The 12,677-nt window shown below is 36.0% G+C and overlaps 1 protein-coding gene across 1 annotated transcript in view; it reads right to left on the minus strand.

Moving 5' to 3' along the window:
- LOC306880345 (kelch-like protein 29) overlaps window positions 1-7,115 on the minus strand; it is a 265,920-nt gene extending 258,805 nt beyond the window's left edge. Inside the window, exon 1 of the mRNA XM_079433828.1 lies at window positions 6,894-7,115. The gene's annotated coding sequence lies outside the window, so the exon portion shown is untranslated. The remainder of the gene's footprint in view (window positions 1-6,893) is intronic.
- Window positions 7,116-12,677: the final 5,562 nt, after the last annotated feature.

A 12,677-nucleotide genomic window follows, 5' to 3' on the forward strand; every position in this document is an offset into this window, starting at 1 on the left:
CCTCAGAAATGTCACATTACGGATATTAAATGCATTGCCACTTTTAAATTAAAATGCAAATGCTGTTTCGTGCAGTTGCTAACGTCTATGCATGTAAAATCTGATTTCAGAGTTCATCAGGGATCCGGCGCTGTTAAAAGCACTTTACAATCGCCAATCCAACACGACCACACTGAGTTTTCAAGCGGAATCCAGTTTCAAAACAGATGGAGAGAGAAAAGCTCTGCGAAGCTACAGAGCGGAGGGGGTTGAAGGTGACAGCTCGCGCAGGGTATGGATAGCGGACAACAGTCTCTAATGGCTCGCACAACCTCTTAAGAGCTTGGAAACTGTGCAGTTCGCTCAAGGCCCTTTGCCCTCTACATTAGCAAGTATATTACTCCATTTGCTTTGGCTCTGAGCTGAATATTCTGCATACTAATTCTCATCGCAGACTCTGACATTCACTCAGCCATGGATTCCCAACTGGCTTAAGTCCACAAATTATGAAGCAGTCTAACGTGGTCTCTCGCCGATTTGACCTCTCTGTGCGGCCCAATTGAGGTACTGCATTTGTCTTGTCAGCAGTTAGACTGTGGTTTCCATCTCATCTGTTTGTTTTAGGCTGGTTCGGGCTGCCAGCGCATCCTCATGGGTTCGGTCTATATATGGCCTCGGCATGCCAGGAGTCCTGCTGCATATTTACACACTCCTGCAGATCTATGTTCACACACAGTGCCAAGGTTCAAACACTAGTATCATGCTATGCGTTTCTAGTTCTAACTGATTCAAATTGTCCTGAATTGGGCATTTTGTTATGCTCAATTTCCGAAGCATCATGCACAATCAATCTGAAGTGAGCATTCATAACCTCAGATCTTTTAACATTTTTTTAAATGCAACTTAAAAAAAAAAAAAAGTCACTTTAGTAGTTAGTCAATCAATTTGCTCATTATGCATGATGTGTGCCGGAAACAAATAAATAAATGCATAAATATATAAAAGCATGAATAAATAAATGATAAATGAATTAATTCTACACTGTTAAAAAAAAAAAAAAAGTATTTTATGCTCACCAAGGCTGCATTTATGTGATCAGAAATACAGTAAAAACAGTAATATTGTGAAATATCAAATGTGTATTTTCTATTTGAATGCATTTTAAAATGTAATTCATTCCTGTGAAGCAAAGCTGAATTTTCAGCATCATTACTCCAGTCTTCAGTGTTTCCCCTGCCAAATTAAATAATTGTATTTAATTTTATTTTCTCTATAGCGCCAGATCACAACAGAAGTCATTCTTTTTTTTATTAAACAAACTAAACAGCCGAATGTTATTTATCTTATTTACATGACAGCATGTCAGTTCTGTCTCTAACATTGTAGCGGGTTTACAATTCTCCTCTGCTCTCTGTATCGCGCACGACCATATAAATTATCCATTATTTAACATGATCGATTATTCAGGATGAGGTAGCAGACGGCACACAGAACATGTTTACATGTATAAAAACATAAAAAATCAGCACATTTTAAAAACAAAACTCTTTACATGGATTTATGCCAAAACATGAAGAAAGATTCTTATTGGCTGGCTTTCCTATTGGCTAAAAAAGGCTGCTCCCTTGACTCTTTTTGCCATTTATAGAGTGTAAGGCTGTCAAAGAGACAGGTGTGATTCTCAGGACACTCTTTCAGTGAAATCTGTCAGGTAGTAGAGACATGTTATGCAGAGTATTAAACCAATTCTGACCTTTCCCTGCTAGCAGAAAAATCATTTAAGGTGTTTACATGACCTCGCATGTCGTTGACTTAATAAGGTTTAATATAATGGATGTAACCTTGCTGATTAGACAACCTACAAAAACAACTTCCCCCTGCTTTTCCTTCTGCGGCAGCGTAACTGGCCACCAAATTGAACACTATTTGCATTTATTTGACTAACACTTTGTCATTTGGTTTAGCAGGCATTAGCAGACAAAACATTCAGTGCAGACAGGTAATTTATCAAATCACAAACAACACCTCGAGCCTAACTAATTAATACAGATTTTGCCTTGGCAGCGCAAGATGAAAATAATGTGACGAATGACATACATGACAGACGTTTCCTACAATACTGCAGCCTCCATCTTCTAAATTAGGATCTGCTTTCATTACTTTTATACAATTCACCACCATAAATAGACAAAGAAATCAAACACTACTCTCAAACTCAGCTTCAGCTTTGTGTTGCATAAACAAAGCAAATGCCATATCAATAAAACATACTAAGCGTACATCTTCAAATGTCTAAAATAACACCTCTGCCTGCTTATTTTTATATTAGAAACATGAATTCCTGCCCAGATTGTTTTATATAAACATTAACCTACATTTTCCAGGCAGTTCGCCTGAGGTCAGAAGAGATAATGCACCACGCTAAAAGATGTGGGAAATTATGCAATGTAGCACCAGGTAGGGGCGTTTCTCCTTTTATAATACTGTTTTGAATATAAATGGATATAACATCATCTTTATCTGAAGTGCAGAGTAGTTCACAAGCTGTACACACAATAGAGCTGCTTTGTTGTTGAAAAACGATAGAAGACATTTGCAAGTTTTGTTTCCTACAATGGACTGTAAGTAAATATCCAACTCATCCATCCAGCGCTCTATTTGTTTTCTGTCTTGTGAAATGTCCCGTTATTATTTTGCTGCAAACGATTCAGTGCTGAACAGTCAGAATTAATCAAACTGAATCCTGAACAATTTCCGACCTTTTTGCAAACACGTTTGACCAATTAGATCACATATTAGTGGATCATTAGTGAATCTGGCAACATTAGTCTAAACGCTGTTAATTTTCTATGACGAAAAATATTCACTAATGACATTATGGTAACACTTTACAATAAGGTGTCATTTGTTAACATTACTTAATGCATGAACAAACAATGAACAATGCATTTATTACTCTATTTATTCATCTTTGTTAATGTTAGTTAATGAAAATACAGTCATTCATTGTTAGTTGTGCATTAACTGATGTTAACAAACACAACTTGTGACTTTAATAATGCATTAGTAAATGCTGAAATTAACATTAACTAAGATTAATAAATGTCGTAGAAGTATTGTTCATTCTTAGTTCATGTTTACTAATGAATCTTATTGTAAAGTGTTACCGACATTATTAAACACCAACTGTGACTATATCAACACGCAATATCACTGACGAAAAAAGAAAGAGTAAAATGTAGTTTAAAAAATAACTCTTTATATCCAAAATGTCTATTTTCTTCAACCAAAAAGAAAAATAATGCTTGGGGTTGCCAGATATTACAGAAAGTGTTTATATCCTCCTATCAGAGCTCCAGTATATTACTTTATCTTTGCAACCTGGCAACCATTTGTGCATAAACTCTCTCTTACGCTACAGAAAAGCACTGATGGTCTGAAAACATGTAGTTTAGAGATCTCCATCATATATCTGCTCAAATGAAAGTGTAAAACAGGCAGCTTGTGTTCATTAAGGGGCAGTCGTGGCCTAATGGATAGAGAGCTGGATTTGTAACCTGAACGTCGTGAGTTCGAGTGGGGAGTGAATAACCAACACTCTCTCCACCCTCAATACCACGACTGAGGTGAGACCCTTGAGCAAGGCACCGAACCCCCAACTGCTCCCTGGGTGCCGCAGCAATGGCTGCCCACTGCTCCGGGTGTATGTTCACTACTGAGTGTACACTTTGATCAGTTCGATGGGTTAAATGCAGAGCACCCATTCAGAGTATGGGTCACCATACTTGGCCACACACCACTTCCCTTCCCTTTCCCTTTCCCCTTAACACTGTGTAAATCTGCTCCATGATAAACTGTAATAAATCCAAACCTGGATCTCCACTATATTGTTTGCCACTGAGGTTGCTGAACAAATGCTCTTACGCAAGCTCTGTGGCACAATACAAAGACATTTTATTGTTTTAATAGAAAGACATGAATATAATTTGGAATTATTGTAATTAATATTAAGAATGTCTGTTTAAGCTTTACTGGTTTTCATAATGAAGAGACTGTGCTTATATTTATAATAATGTAACAAATCAGGAAACTAGATTTGGTGAAATAAACCATGCGTGTATGATTATATATATATGAAAGTGGAATTAAGATTAGGAATGTCTCTGTTTTTAGTTTTTGAGAGACGTTTTGAGTTTTACCAGCTTTCATAGACTGTGCTTATATTTATTATAATGAATCAGGAAACTAGATGATGTAAAATAAACAATGTGTATAATTAAGGTCTACTAAAACTAGACTAAAAGTCAATCAAATTTGACAAAAACAGGACAGATTGACTAAATATGACAAAACCAAAAAAAGCTTACAAAAAAAATCAGAGCTGATAGAAAACATATGACTTGACGGCTGAATTATTATCCGGGAAAATTAATCTCAGGTTGGCAATCTTCACAGACACATAAGGATTTATCAGTAATATTTGACTGGGGCATGGGGGTAAAAAGAGTCTAGCGATGCCTCTGGCGCCAAGTTGATCTGTCCTCGGCTCTCAAGAAATCAAGCATTGATGCGCTCAATCTGATATTAAATCCAATGAGCTTAATAATCGTGATCTCACCTGTACCAGCCTTTCCGCACCGATTCTCTCCACTCATAACAACATACCCAGAAGGTATCTATATCCTGAAAATAATAAAACCGCCTCGCTTTCAAAAAAGAAATTCTCATCTCAGTCTTAAGAAAGCTGCAGAAATCTATCCCTGCTTCAATATTCTACAATTCTGAAAACATATTAGCGCTGCCAAGGCCAAACCTCTCATTCTTTGTTCTTCCTTTTCTACTTGCTTTCAAAACATATTGATTTGGAGAAGAGAAGGATGGACCAATATGACCGGCATCACAACACTCCCAGAGCACATCCATATATTTTTGCACTCGTTTGTACTACTGCAAGTGTCAAAACATTGACGGTCTGTGTGCGTGTGCGACTGCTTAGAGAGTCCAAACTGTAAGCCTTTAATCCGGCGCATGTTCCAAGCTGCTACCTGATACATTTGCCAATGTTATCAATGTCTGCGAACATGACAGTACTGCTATTCCACCGAGACCCACTGCTGCTGCGACTGCGTGTGCATGAGAACACATGCATGGCACAACACGGATTATCCCGACAACACGGGGGCAAACGGGTCGAGTGTTATGTGTGTAGTGATGTGTGAAATATGTTTATATTGAGAGACAGCTGACCTCTGAGATAACACTGAGCTCACTTACACATGCACTGTTGTATCATTTGCACATGCAATCGATTTTTCAATCTAGTCCCGTAACGTTGCTTAGTAGGGGTAAATTCAGATTGCATTTGTGTACTTACGAAAGACCCAGAACACTATGTTTTTCTATGCATAACAGCCTACGGGTTCAACAAAAGCTTCCTACTGTAACAGCCTCCCTTAATCAATAAGGACATGCATGGGAAAAAACTCAAATCAGGGCTCCTGGAGATCTACATTCATACAGAGTTTAGTTTCAAATCTTACACAAGGGTCTGCAACAAAAAAAGGCACCAAATGGGGACCTTGGATTGGCATGAAAATTTTAATTCTGTTTATATGTCAATTTTTTTTAATAATACATATATTTAAATATCTTATTTACTTTTCTGTTTAAATATAAATTAAAATCCAAATCCATATGATATGGACTGAAATAGAAAAATATATAGTCTGTATACATATACATTATATTTAAATATAAATATAATAACTGCTATGCAAAACAAACACTTGTGTGTTGCATTTCAGTCCATATCTTATCAGTCAATTTCAGCTCATATCATATCACTAATTTTTTTTTTTATTCAGTTTTAAGAAGTATATTTAATATTTCATTTACATTTATATTTAAATATAAATTGGAATGCAAAACATAAGATATGGACTGAAACGGAAAAATAAATAGCAGTCAATATTTTATTCTGTATACACACACATATACACATATGTATATATATAATTTTTGTTTAGCATTTCAGTCCACATCTTTCACTTTCATTCTGTTTAAATATATATATGCATATAATATGGTTTTAATATAATACTTTAATACAAATATTATATAATTAATTTTTTACATTTCTGTTAATATATAATAAATATATCATATGAACTAATTACATATAATTTTTGGATGCTTTGGCTAATCTAAGAGCAAAAAAACACAAACATGCATTTCTACTGTCAAACACTACAGTAGAAAGATGAACCCAGAACACTGTAAATGATCTGTTTCCTCAAATAACTACATGCACATTAACACTGATTTAGTCAAATGCAATAATGCTTGTTAAAGTAATTAATTAAGTCGTTAAACAAAAATAATCTGTCACTGGTTTTAAACCTTTTATAAATAAAAAGATCGCCAACGCCTGCTGTAAACAAACACCTGACCCAGGTGGCCAATGGTTGCGTCTCCAAACCTAGCGAGCGGTCTACCTAGACTGCGTTTTGGGGCATTTAAGGTATTAGTTCGCATGTATTGACAATAAAAGTCCGTCTGGAAAGGTTAGAAGAAGCAACCATGGACTTTTGGTTCACTTAAGGGCTGCAACTAAACTATCCATGCAGGTAGATCTCCAGCGTCTCAGGCCGAACCCAAGTAACCCAAGTATCCAGGACAAAAGCATCATCCATGTGGTCCAAGTGACCCAATCCAGTGTTTGCTATTAAAATCCCAGCAGGAAGTTTTCCCACATCCAGCAGAAGAGGATGGCGCACACAAACACCTTCAGCGAACGCGCGCGCCTGGCATGTGCCAAGCTGCCACCAGAACGCGCACGTGACATAATATCGCTCCATGCAATAATAATGTGCAGTTGCCATCCTCGTCATCACCATCAGTATCTCCAGCCTCACCTCCAGATCGAGTTGCCCAGTGATGCCAGGCGTCTGTCCTTGTTTCTCAGATGTGGACGCTGTTCCTCAGGCGCTGGCGGTTGTTTCTTCGCATGGCGCGGTAAAGTGTGTTGCGGCGTCTCCTCGCATCAGTAGCAGGTGTGCTTCTCCCTCTTTGTGCGCTGGAATGAGTTGGTCCTGGGAGTTGACAGATGCTGTCCGCACACAGAGACGCGAGTGAATGCTGCTCCGCTCTCTCCCAGCTGATACTTTACTCCACACAAGCGCCTCCCACTTACAGCGCCATGAGCGCCGACTGCGCGTTTGCGCGAGAATCGGCGGCACCTACTGGCGAAGTGTGGAAGTGCAGCAAATTAACTCACAGAATTCCTGTTTTATTTTACTTATCTTACAAAATGTCAAAATGATTTTGTTAAAAAAAAAAAAAAACATCTAAAAAATATACAGGGGGAAACAACAGAAACATTGACTTTATTGTGGATTTTATGAACAAGACTAGATCAACTGTTTAACTTACATTCATTTAAAAAAAATCCATATAGAAGATGAGATAAGCATCCAAACACCTACATAAAGTACAGTTAAAAAATTCAATTTCATTTAATTTAATTATTTTGTTTAATTTTATTTTGTTGCTGATCGAAATAAATAAATTCTTATATTCAGCAAGAGTGCATTAAATTGATCAGAAGTGACATGTAAATGTTACAAACGAGTTTTATTATAAATGCTGTTCTTTTAAACTTTATATTCAAAGAATCAAAAAACGTACCACATTATCCCCAAAATTATTAAGCAGAAGTTAAGTTTTCAACATATTATTTATTTATTTATTTTATTCCTGTGATGGCAAAGCTGAATTTTAAGTGTCACATGATCCTTCAGAAACCATTATAATATGCTGATTTGGTGGTAAAGAAGTAATAATAATAATAATGTTTCTTTAGCACCAAATCAGCAAAATTAGAATGATTTCTGAGGCACCATGTGACACTGACAATTCTACTTTGCCATCATATGAATAAATGGCATTTTATTATATTATCATAGAAACCGTTGTTTTAATTTGTAATAATATTACACAATATTACTGTTTTTGCTGTACCAAATAAATGCAGCCTTGGTGAGCATGAGAGATTTCTATCAAAAACATAACAAATTACTCACAGATTTCAAACTTTTGAACGGCAGTTTGCATGTATTAGATAAAAGTGAGAAATATTTCAAACAAACCTTAAATTATATCACATTGAAGATTTGGGATTCAAAGCTGTGCCATAATCAACCGTTTTCCTTACTGTAATTCCCTTCATTCCTATCAATGTTTTAATGTGCTCAAATTCACTTCTAAACGTGTTTTCAATTTTGACCGTTTACAATTATGAATGTAAAAGTGACCAAAACAGACAAATGTTGTTTTAAGACACTATTAAAGGAGAATAACATACTCCCAGTTCACTTGAGTGATGTGTAATTAAAGAGAGTGCACTTGTCACACATTTGCCAGTTACTGACGCTGGCACGCCAATGCCCAGTGTGGCACGGCGATTAATTATGGATTTTATACACACGACACGTGTTTTAATTCATCTGGCTGTGATAAACATCTTTCCATTGACACCTAGTAAATGTACACAATACATTCTGTGACATGAGGTGGTTGTTGGTTCAAATCCCACAAGCTGCGATCTGTAAAAATGTAAGGTTAAAGGTATCAGCTGAATAAAAATGACTAATAATTTCCTTAGCATGTTCCTGGTTAATGTTGTGTATGCTTTATCAAATAAACCAATGAAACCGATAGTTGCTCGAGGGCTTGTTTAAACCCCCCACATCCTACAAACCCAAGGGAAGGAATACACACTGATATCTGCTGATTTTTCTTTGAAGTGGCAATTGGAGCCAACATATATAATACATCAAAACTGTTTAAAAATTGAAGGTTTGCTCTCATTAATAATAAACCACAACTAGCGGGTCAAAGGTTGTGGGTTCTCTGTTTCGCTCCCTGTCACGTATGGGCAGACACTGTCCTAACAGCACACCTGCAATTTATGGATATGTATGCAGCTCTGTTTGAGTAGGAATAGCTCCAGGGCCACAGCGCAACACTGCACTTCGTTGGGATCCACTGGACCCGAACGTGTTTTTCCGAGCGACCGCTGCTTGAGTTTGGAGCACGTAACGCGCCGCGGTCATGCGTGCAGCTTCATTTCCTTGTTTTTCCAGCAACACACAATTAGCACTCTGGTTCTGTGCTTTGTTAGGCCTGATTTAGTTGATGCCTATGAAAAGGCACTGCATAAAAATGGTATATGTTCATATATTTCAATTAAATGTCTTGTATGATCTGTATTTGTTCAGAAGAGTGTAATAAATGAAAAATATCTGAAACAAAGCTTAAATTTACAGATGATTTGAGATTCACAGCTTGCTATGACTGACAGTTGTAGTATATATTCCTGTATATAGTTTCTACTGATGTTTTAATGTGGTCACATTCAATGGTGCAAAATGTTTTCAGCATTGACTGTTTACAATTATTAAAGTAAAAGTGTCCGAAAAAGACAAATGTTATATTTTAAGGAACTATTAAAGAATACTAATACACTGACATTTCACTTGATTGTACATTAATACGATACAACTGTTTTACTTAGATTTTTTTAATTGTGAAATGAGAATATAAGCCATAAAAAATATGAAAAAGCATGCAGATAACTACATGCCATACAAAAGTTTAATACTAAAATAAAATAATAAAAAAATCTTACTTTTTTATCAGCAATGATGCATTAAATTGATTCAAAATGACATTGAATAAATGTATAATGTAATTCTGAAAAGAAATAATGCATTAAGGTTTCCAACTTTTTTTTGACATTGAAAATAATAAACAAATCAATATATTAGAATGATTTCTGAAGGATCTTGTGAGAGAAGACTGGAGTAATAACTTATGAAAATTCCACTTTGCATCACAGAAATAAACTACAGTTTAAAAGATATTCAATCAGAAAGCAGTTATTTTAAATTGCAATAATATATCATAATATTACTCTTTTTATTGTATTTTTGGTCAAATAAGTGCAAACGTGGTGAGCATAAGCCCACTTTTATGATCTAATCAATTCCTGATCAAGTCCCATCTCACTTTTTTCTTGTTAAATATTCTATTTCACTCAAAAAAGTCACTTCAACGTCACCACCACCACGATAACGATCATTTTAATCCACGCTACTGTCACATTAAAATGGGTTTTATATGCCGTTTCATGTCGACTTTGAAGCAAGTCCTCATAAAGCTCCTCAAATAGATCTTCTTCAAAAAGACAGGCCGTTCTTGCATTCAAAAGACTTCCTGCAAATGCTCTATATAAGGTCCATTGCGTTCTGCACATAAAGTTCAATTTTCATTAGACGCACAGAAAAAGAAAGACATGGAGATCTAAATTGCTGACCGCCCCTGTTAGTCCATGTTCCATTATAGAGGCTGGACAGAGCCGTCTGGATAATTGGTCACCAGAGGAAAAGCCTCACCTGTATGGTTGGATTGTCCAGCTTTCGTTCACTAACATCTTCATCCATCTGCAAGCGGCTAGTTTAATGTACCGCCGGGCTCTGACCTTTGCTTCCCATCCCTCACCCCACACCGCTCAGAAAGCGTCTCTGTAAACAGGATCAGACTCATGTTAATGGAACAATTCATTATTTACTCAGCCTCATGTCACTCATATGTTGTTGTTTTTTCTGTATTGCACAAGTTGTATATGGATCGCTTTTATGGATCTTTTTAGATCTTGACAGACACGGATGAAGATTTGTCAGATATGCTTATTTTGGACACTAAAAAGCATACAGGTTTTGGATTGGCATGAAGCAAATAATATTGTAAATAATTGGCAGCAAATAATAAAATATTTGGGTGATCAGCTTCTTTTGCACAATACTGTTGTAATAAAAAAAGATATTTATTTAGGATGTGTATGAAATAGAAATAAATATATTTTTTAAAATTTGTTTGATGGCAGTTAGAATTTTAAAAAATATTTCTATTTCAGATAAATGTTGTTTTAAACTGTTTTCAACACTGATATAAATTAATGTTTCTAAAGTGACAAATCAGTATAAATTAAATGATTTCTGAAGGATCGTGTGACACTGAAGACTGGCGTAAAGATGCTGAAAATTCAGCTTTGCATCACAGGAATAAATTACATTTTATAGCATATTCAAATAGAAAGCAATAATTTTAAATTATAATATCATTTCACAATTTTCTCTACATTTTTTAATGAAATAAATGCAGCATTAGTGAGTAAAAGAGACTTCTTTAAAAAAAAAAAAAATAAAAAAAAAAAATAAAACAAAATAAACTTTTGAAGAGTCATCTGATTCATGCTTGATTAAAACATTGCAAGCCTTTCAGAAAGACATCACCTCCTGCTTTGCCTAAAAACCTCCGATATTGAACTGATGCATTTGTATGAAAAGTTTTGAGTTGTTTGAAAAGTCTCTGAAAGAAACTTTTCTATTAATGTACATATTTGTACATAGTGCCTTGATGCTCCTTTTCATGCGTGTCGATCCAGCATAACATAAACTTGAAAAGAACCATCTTTTCCATTAAAGTGTATCTGTGCATCAGCATTTTCATCTCTGCTATGTAGGCTGACCATAAAAGCATGCAAAGAGTCTCGGTAAAAAGATCAGACATTATTTTCACACTGAACTACATGTTACAGCGTCTCAAATAAGCAGGTTCTCAGAGGCACAGAGTCATTTGCATTGTCTTCACGGTGTAGTTATATGCTTAAATGCCATTTTGATTTCAAAAACAGTGTGTGGAAAAAGGCATATTTGCACATTAATGTTCAGAAAGTGTGTAAAACCATCCATTAGAACAGCACAACACAAGAGGCTGATCAAGGACATCCTAAACCTCAATTTGAGATATTCTCGCTTTCAAAAAGAGCACTTCATACATAAAGCGACCACCACCACCACGAAGAGTGGTCCTTAAACATTCCAGCAAACCCTTGTGTGCCGAGACATTAATTGGAGGCTTTTGTGGAGGCTTTAAGAATGGAATAGACAACCCTTAATCCACTCCAAACAACCGTCCTCCTGCAGCCCGCATCTAATGTGTGATCAATACGGAAAGTGACTACTGTTAGCTGCAATTAGGAGACAATGCTTCCCGTTTGCTATTTTCAGCATTTCCCATCTAGAGGAAGTGCAACAGGGAGCATAATTGCATATTGACAAAAAAAGATACACACATGCACACACACACACACACACCAGTACTGTCATCGTGTGGCTTCAGCAGGGCTGTTTGCTGACCGTTTAACTGGTCCGTGTGAAAGCAATACCACCACCAGCTCGGCTGACAAACAGTGTGATGAAGATGAATGAAGAAACTAGCAATTACCTTTTCAGTTAGTGGTGAAACTCAACACATTTCTCAGGGGTTGCTCTTCGTCTCAGATGTTTCTCCTCTGAAAAACAGCATAAAAGAAGCAATATTGTCAGAAAAGCTGAAAATAAATGCTCAAAGCAACTCCTGGTTGAATTTGTAAAACAAATATTTCAGTAAAACCTGTTTTGATTGCAGAAATTATCTATAGACATATAAAATACACTCAAATACACACACATTATTGGCATCTATTGTATAACACATGCAAATTATTCTCCAAAGAAATATATAAATATCAGAGCTACCAGCTGTTTGCATTTAATATAATAGGTCTCCTTTTATTAGTATTATAACAATTTATG

This window comes from Barbus barbus, assembly GCF_936440315.1.
Source record: "Barbus barbus genome assembly, chromosome: 14".
Classification (NCBI taxonomy): domain Eukaryota; kingdom Metazoa; phylum Chordata; class Actinopteri; order Cypriniformes; family Cyprinidae; genus Barbus; species Barbus barbus.